Genomic DNA, 8,077 nt, shown 5'->3' with positions numbered 1-8,077 from the left:
CCCATCCAAACCCTGGCTTCCCATGGCTAATCCAACTAGCCTACACATCCCTGGACACTATGGGGCAATTTAGCATGGCCAATCCGCCCTAACCTGCACATCTTTGGACTATGGGAGAAAACTAGATCAGCCGGAGAAAACCCATGCAGGCATAGGGGAAATATGCAAACTCCACAGTCACCCGAGGCTGGGATCGAACCAGGAACCTTAGCTAACCACTAAGCCACCATGCCATCGCAGATTGCGTTGATAGTAACAAAATGATCTGAGAAATTTGAAAGAGCGCTTAAGCGGACAATGTGACCAGGGTAACAAGATGATCAGAAGAAACGGAAAAGGAATAAATGCATTTTGCTGCCTCCATATTTTTCTAACATTATGTGTTTGATGTCTTTACTGTATTGTAATTTGGTCGTTGAATTTAGGTTTTGAAAATTGAATTAGTATTGGCACAGGGAAATCGAGAAAGCCAAGTGGAGAGTCAGTAATATGTCAAACAAAGGAGTGGAACGGGTAGAAATTGAAAGTAAAATTGGTAATAAATTCTATTTGTGAGAAAGCAGGAAACAGCCATCATCAGTGTAGCAGAAAAAGAGGTGAGTGAGGGGGACTGAGTATGACAGTGATAAAAAAATGTTCCATTACTCCAATGTAACGTCAAGCTTAGGCAAACGGGTGCTCAGAGCAAAACACCTTTTCTTTGGAGGAAGTGAGTGGAATTAAAGGAGAAATTTCTTCAACATGAGAATGAGCTCAGTCAAGCAGACTTCACCTAATGAAGGAGCAGTGCTCCAAAAGCATCTGAAATGGCGTCCAGATGGTCTTTAAATACGGGATCAGAGATATGTAAACTGGAAAGCCCAGCACTTCACCTTACTTGCTAGATAATTCCCCCAAATAAACTCCCAACAGCTCAGTTGTGTAATTAATATAGTGAGAAGAGGAAAATTAAGTGAGAAACCTGTTGGATTATAACCTGATGTTGTGTGACTTCTGACTTTGTCCACCCCAGTCCAACACCAGCACCTCCACATCAAGGTAGAAGAGGGTTGGTAATAGATGGGGACTGGTTAAATCTGTGTCCCAGGAGGAAGCTGCGAGCCCTCTGGAGCCATGCTGGTGTGGATTGAGGTATAAAGGAATTGGATGTCCACTGTGAGGAGGACAGAGTTAGGGCTGGGAAACCAGAAACTATTAAATTGACAGGGGACTCAAAAAATGATTCTGAATGGAGGTTGGAAGGGACAGGACAAAAGGGGAAATAAACAACGTAGAAAGAAATTATTCAGTGGAATAGTAACAGAGTGTAGATCATGGGAAAGAGTTGAGTGGGCTCATCGAAAAGAGATTGTGGCTGATTAAGCATTTCAAGGTTGTCCAGAAAAGATGAAGTCACTACAGTCCTAGAAATGATGTTTTGGTGAACAGTAATTGAATCATGGTCCATGGGGAGGGAAAATAAAATGTCAGGGAGTTGACAGCCTCCGTAAATACAGGTCAGGTCACCAAACAAAAGTACTCTTCTCATCCATACATATCTTTGCAAGAACTATACATTCCTTTAAGTGACTAAGCACCCACAGGAAAAGTGATCCAAAAGAATACTCAAAGATGGTAGAAGATCAAAAGAAGAGACTTAAGTTGTTTCAAAATTCAGCAAAGGAAAAGCAAGAACTTGATTATGAACTTGGACTCTTATGAGACATTAAAAACAAATTGCAAATTCTGTAGGCATGTAAATAGGTAGAGGTTAGTGAAAGGAAACATTGGTCCATTGGAGGCAGAGGCAAGCGAAGTGATAATTGAGAATAAGGAGATGGCACAGACATGAAACAAATAGTTCGATCCACAATCTCAATAAATAATTATGTGAGTGTTTCTTTACACTTGTGAAAAGAAGTGTTGAATTTACCTGTTTGACCTTTCCATGAAGTTATGAAAAGTTATTATTTTCTGCGATTTCTTTTGTCAGTCTTTACACAAATTTAAGAGGTTTCAAGTGCTCAAGGCTTCTACTGTTGATTCTTTAATAGTTTGGTTGATTTCCATTTTCACAGAGTAGTTGGGGAACCAATTCTTCTGTGTTTTCAAGCTATTATGAAGGGCTGTTATTTTAAGTAGTTTTATATATCATTATATGGTCCATTCATTCTGCGTATGGTATATGCTGAGTGAATCAGTATGAGTCAGCATTGAGGGTATGAAAGGCCTTTGGAGTGAGTGAGGGGTTGTGAGTCCTTGAGCAGAATGATGCATGCAACACTAAGAGGTGGGGTCCATGATGCTTGGTGACAGGTGAGTTAGAGTGAATGTTGGCCCTGAGTGTGAGGTAACAGAGAGAAGATGGCCACTTGTATCCTTGCAGGATGCATTTACTTCCTGACAGCATCGCAGTGCATCCCTTCTGATGCAGGATATAGCACTGTCAGTTCTCCACTGTGTATCTAGGCTCCCTGGGTCTGGTGGTGTGGTCTCCTTTAGTATTCAATTGCCCTCCACCAGCGCCCACAAATCCCTGTCCTGGAATCCGGGAGTTAGCTTGCCTTTGCTCCAGGATATTTTCAGGGTGGAGCAGCAAAGTTTGAAAAGGAGTTCCTGGTTGGCAGCATCTTAAAGTGGTGTCCAGGTGATCTTTAAATACGGGAACAGAGATACGCAAATCCGAAAGCCCAACACTTCACCTCACCAAAGATAAGCCCGTAATAGCTCAGTTGTGTAACTAATACAGTGAGAAGAGGAAAATTAAGTGAGAAATCTTATCCTGGCCCATGGGTGACAGGGCATCATGAATTCACTCACACAAACAACTTGAATGCAAATATGGAAATTCAGTCCAAGGGACATAATCTCTGGCCTGATAGACATGAAACTCAACATTTTAACACTACAAATACTCACCAATCCCATTTACCAATTAGCTCCTTTTTCTTTTTAGGCGCAAGGAATCAAATGTCTCTCTGCTTCCAACACTGAACTTCTTGAGATGCTCAAATCCGAAGGCAAAGTCACACTAAATTGACTACTAATATATGATCCCAACACAAAAGGGCTTAGCTGAGTCAATTAATGAGGATGAAGCTTCATCAATAGAAAATTATTTAACACCTTGTGTGTTAGCGGCAGAGTCAATCCCAAATATCAAGGTGTACAAACAGTGCGACACACTCATTCCTACAAATTGCATCACATCCTTCATGTTAAGGGGAGGCAATGGCCTATTGTATTGTGGCTAGACTATTAATCTGGGAAACTGAGTTCAAATCATGCCATGACAGATGGTGAAGTTTAAATTCAACTTATTTTTAAAAATCTGGAATTAAGCGTCTGATGATGACTGTGAATAGATTGTTGGTGGGGAAAAAACCCATCTGGTTCACTAATGCCCTTGAGGGAGGGAAACTGCCAACCTTACCTGGCCTGGCCTACAGGTGACTCCGGACCCACAACAATGTGGTTGACTCTTAACTGCCCTCTGGGCAATTAGGGATGGGCAATAAATGCAGGCTCAGCCAGTGATGTCCTCATCCTCTGAATAAATAAAGAAAAATCAACTATGAGGATCACTGTAGCCCCATCTTTTATATCACTGGGCACTTCCAGTAAATACAGCATCACAGGACGAGAAAAGCCAACATGGCAATATGGGAGCCAATGAGGAGGGTCAAACAAAAAGACAGTGATCTGGCAAGGTGGATTTTAGAGATTATGGAACAATTTTGGTTTTAAGAGCAGGACTTCGCAAGTGGGAACCACAGTTTTACCTCCCCATTCATTGCAGATTCCATTTTAAGTTAGGGTTGGCTGTCTTTACATACTGGAGACTAGTTGGAGTATATATTAGCCTCACAGTGAACAGTCACACAGGCAGCAGTGTGCATTACACATGGTTCAATGCTGCCAATATGTAAATGTGGAGATGGCACAAAATTTCAATCAACAAAGCTTCTGTACAGTAATTAAAATTTGATACATGTGTTAAAAAGCAACAAAAGCACCTGTCTATGGTTGAATGTCATTTCTCCAAGTTACAGAGATGAATAGGGAACACAGCTCATTGAAAAATAATATTTCAGGTGAACAGTGATTTCTCAATTTTCAGATGCTAACATTGTGAATTCCATTTTGGTAAATTTACTGACAGGACAATGGCTGGTAGTTGCTATTTTCATGATTTAATATGAAGTTATTAAAATATTCATGTAAAGAAGCTTGTCTTTCCCAAATAATTTTTTTTGATCCTTGTCCTCAGTTCTGAATGCAACGTCAATCTTATCAAGATTTTGGAAAGGAAATCTGAAAGCTTTTAACACGTATCTAAAAATTCTAAAGGTCCTTGAACTGATTCTTGAACACTCCCTTTATAATTAAACCCTGACTAAAATTGGACGTGTTCTGCAACTGAACTGAGCTGCAGAATTATTTTCATTGACTTTGTCTCCTTTTCTTATGAAATCTTTTACAACAACATAAACTTTGAAATATGATATCTTAGGTGTTACTGGAACATGGCTTAAAGAAGGACTGAGTATATCAGAAAGGAAATGTCTGGAACTTTAATTTGTGCAAATCTAATTTAGCCTAATTTAGTCTAATTTAGTAATTTGGAATGGGCATTAAAGTGAAATCTGCAATTTAAAATTCTGGAGTTGTGAGCTTTGAGCTGTTTCATTTTCAAGGGGTGCATTGGAAAAGTAGCCTCATTAAGAACTGGATGAAGCTGTATCCTCATTAATTGACTCAGTTAAGCCCTTTGGTGTTGGGATTGTATATAAGTAGCCAATTTAGTGTTGCCTTTGGAGTTGAACATCTCAAGGAGTTTAGTGTTGGAAGCAGAGAGACAGTTGGCTCCTTGTGCCTATAAAGGAAAAGGAGCTGATTGGTGAGTACTTGGTATGTTAAAAGTAAAATTAAATTCTTTAGTTTAGATTTAGGTCTTGGTATTGTTTTGCTTTTTCTAAAAAATATCTTTACAAAAAAGATACAAGTAGGTAGAAAAGAGAAACAAAAATGTTCAGATTGGGGATCCTTCAGTTGTAATAAACAGAGATACTAGAGTGATTTAATAAATAACTTAAATAAAATAGGTGACAGGTTGGATAGTATGTTGTAGGTACAGTGTATAGGAATTGCTGGACAACAAGGAGATCTACAGTGAACTTGTCTGTAACTTGAGCAACTTCAAGTCTGAACTGAGGAGCTTGTGTCTGAGCTGTAGACATTATACCACATCAGGGCAGAAGAAAATTACCTGGACACTCTGCTCCAAGAGGTGAAAACATTGCTCAGATTTGGTATTTCAGACATGGTCTGTGATCAAGGACAGGAGGATGGGATTATAGATAGGGTCCCAAGGAGCCTCTGTGCCTGTGAATGTCTGACAGTCACAAGATTTCTGCAAGCTGTGCAGATAGGGGTGGGGACTGCAGAAACAATGAGCAAACTGACCATGGCACCTTGGTATAAGGAGCCATTCAAGTTGGAGGAGAAAATGGGAATGGGAGAAGTGATAGATACTTTTCTCGGCCGCTATAAATGTGTGCCCCTGAAAGTTGTTACCTGCCTGGTGCCAAGGTTAAGGATATCTCCTCAGGCCTGAAAAGGAACTTAGAATTGGAAGAGAGGGATTCAGTTGTTATCATTGACATTGTTAGTAACAATATGGATTGGACTAGTCAACATAGTGGCAATTAAATTGGCAAAGGTAGCCATGTGGAAGCATTCAGAATTTGAAACAGTTTCCCAGAACAATACATTTTGGATCCAACAAGGATCAGGCTATTTTAGATTTGATAGTGTTCAATGAGGCAGATGTATATGATCTCTGAGTCAAAGATTCCTTTGAGAATAGTGACTGTAATATGATAGAATTTAGCATTTCCTTTTGATAGAGGCAAACTTAGTTCAGAAACAATGGTGCTAAACTGAAATAATGGCAGTTACAGAAGGATGAGATCAGAATTGACTGAACTGAACTGAAAAGCTTTTCAGCAGAAAAGATGACTAAAGGACAATGGCAGATGTTTAAGAAAGTAAATGGCTCTCAATAAAGATATATCCCGGTATGGAAAAGGGAAGGGGATAAACCAACCATGGTGAAACAAGGAATTTAAGAATAGTATCAAATTGAAAGAAAAAGTAATGTACAATGTGGCAAAGATTAATGGCAAACCTTAAAGCTTTAAAAGCCAGCAAAAGAAGATCAAAAAGTCATGATGAGGGGAAAAATAGCAAATAACCTAAGAATAGACAGCAAGAGCTTATTTAAATGGATAAAAAGGAAGATTGAGGCTGGCATCAACATAGATCCATTCAAGAATGAGACTTGAAAAATAATAATAGAAACAAGGAAATTTCAAAGTTGAACAAATACTTTGCATCTGTCCTCACAGTAGAGGACAACAACGGCAATGGTCTAAAAATAATCAAGGTGGTTGGGGGAGGAACAAATGCAGTAACTATCATGAGAAAAAGTATTGCAAAACTTAATAGGGCTAAAGGCTGATAAGTTCCTGGACCTGATGGATAGCAATGGTGGAATTTTAAAGGAAATAGCTGCAAATCCTTATGTTCTGAAAAAAGTTTGAGGATTAGACTACTACCAACATAATTCCCTCATTTATAAAAAGAAGGAAACAAAACAGGCAGCATTGGACCAGTTAGCTGAATCTCTGTTATTGTCAAAATGTTGGAGTCTATTATAAAGGGTACAAGAGTAAAGCACTTGGAAATACATGATAAAATCAAGCAGAGTCAGCATGGTTTCATGAAAGGGAAATCATGCCTGACAAATTTAGGATAATCCTTTGAGGAGGTAACAAGTAGGATAGATGTAGAGGAACCAGTTAATGTAAAAGATTTGGATTTGTAAAAGGTGCTTAAGGTACCACATACTAGATTACTTCATAAAATAAGAACTGACGGTGTTGGGTAATGTACTAGCATGGATAAAGGAGGCATTTTTAGAATGGCAATCTATCACTAACCAAGAGCCATTGGTATCAGCCCTGAGGCTACAATTATTTACAATTTATATTAATGACTTGGATAATGGAGGTGAATAGTCAGGTTTTCAGAACACATGAAGATAGATAGGAAAACAAGAGAGGTAGATGATAAAAATCATCAACAGAGGGATGTAGACAGGTTCAGAGAATAGGACCTTACTTGGTGAATGGAATATAATGTGAGGAAAAGTGAGGCAATGCTGTTTGGGAGGAAGAAGGAAGGTGGATGATATGTTTGAGCACTATATAGCACAGAAGGATTTGGAGATCCTCATCCATGAATCATAAAAGTTCACATCTAAGTTCAGTAAGTAATTGGGAAGACAAGTAGAATGTAAGCCTTAATTACAGAATGAATGTAGTATGAAAGTTGGGAAATTTTGCTAAAACTACATAAGGCACTAATCAGACCAAAACTGGAATAATGTGATCCCCTTATCTAAGGGAAGATATATTAACATTGGAGGAAGTTCAGAAAAGGTTCATAAATTGATTCAAGGTAAGGAGGGCTAGACTTACGAGATGAGGGTGTGTATGTTGGTCTAATACTGAGTGGAGTTCTGAAGAATGAGACAGGACCTCAGTGAATTATGCAACATTCTTTCTTGTACGGCTGGACACGGTAACTGTGGAGAGGAAACGTCAAACATTGACTGGCCTACCAACACCTCCACTATCCCAAACACACCCACCCCCCCATCACACCATCCAAACCACGCCCCTCACCCATCACCCAGTCCCCGAACATTCCCTTTCCCAATATTACCCTCTCCACCAAGATCTCGCCCCTGATCTCCCAACCTGCACTCGCCCACACAATATGAACACTTACTCTGTCAGAATTTCAGTGTCTGCCTTCGAAATGTTTACTATGTCCAAACAGCAACATGGATGTGAGATAGTAGGAACTGCAGATGCTGGAGAATCTGAGACAACAAGGTGCAGAGCTGGATGAACACAGCAGGCCAAGCAGCATCATAGGAGCAGGAAGGCTGACGTTTCGGGCCTAGACCCTTCAATTTCAGCCCAGTCAAACAAGCTGGAAGATGCCAACTTTGATTTTTCGTCTGTCC

The sequence above is a fragment of the Rhincodon typus genome, chromosome 21, assembly GCF_021869965.1.
Source record: "Rhincodon typus isolate 14 chromosome 21, sRhiTyp1.1, whole genome shotgun sequence".
Lineage (NCBI taxonomy): Eukaryota > Metazoa > Chordata > Chondrichthyes > Orectolobiformes > Rhincodontidae > Rhincodon > Rhincodon typus.
Note: the sequence above shows the minus strand (reverse complement) of the source record.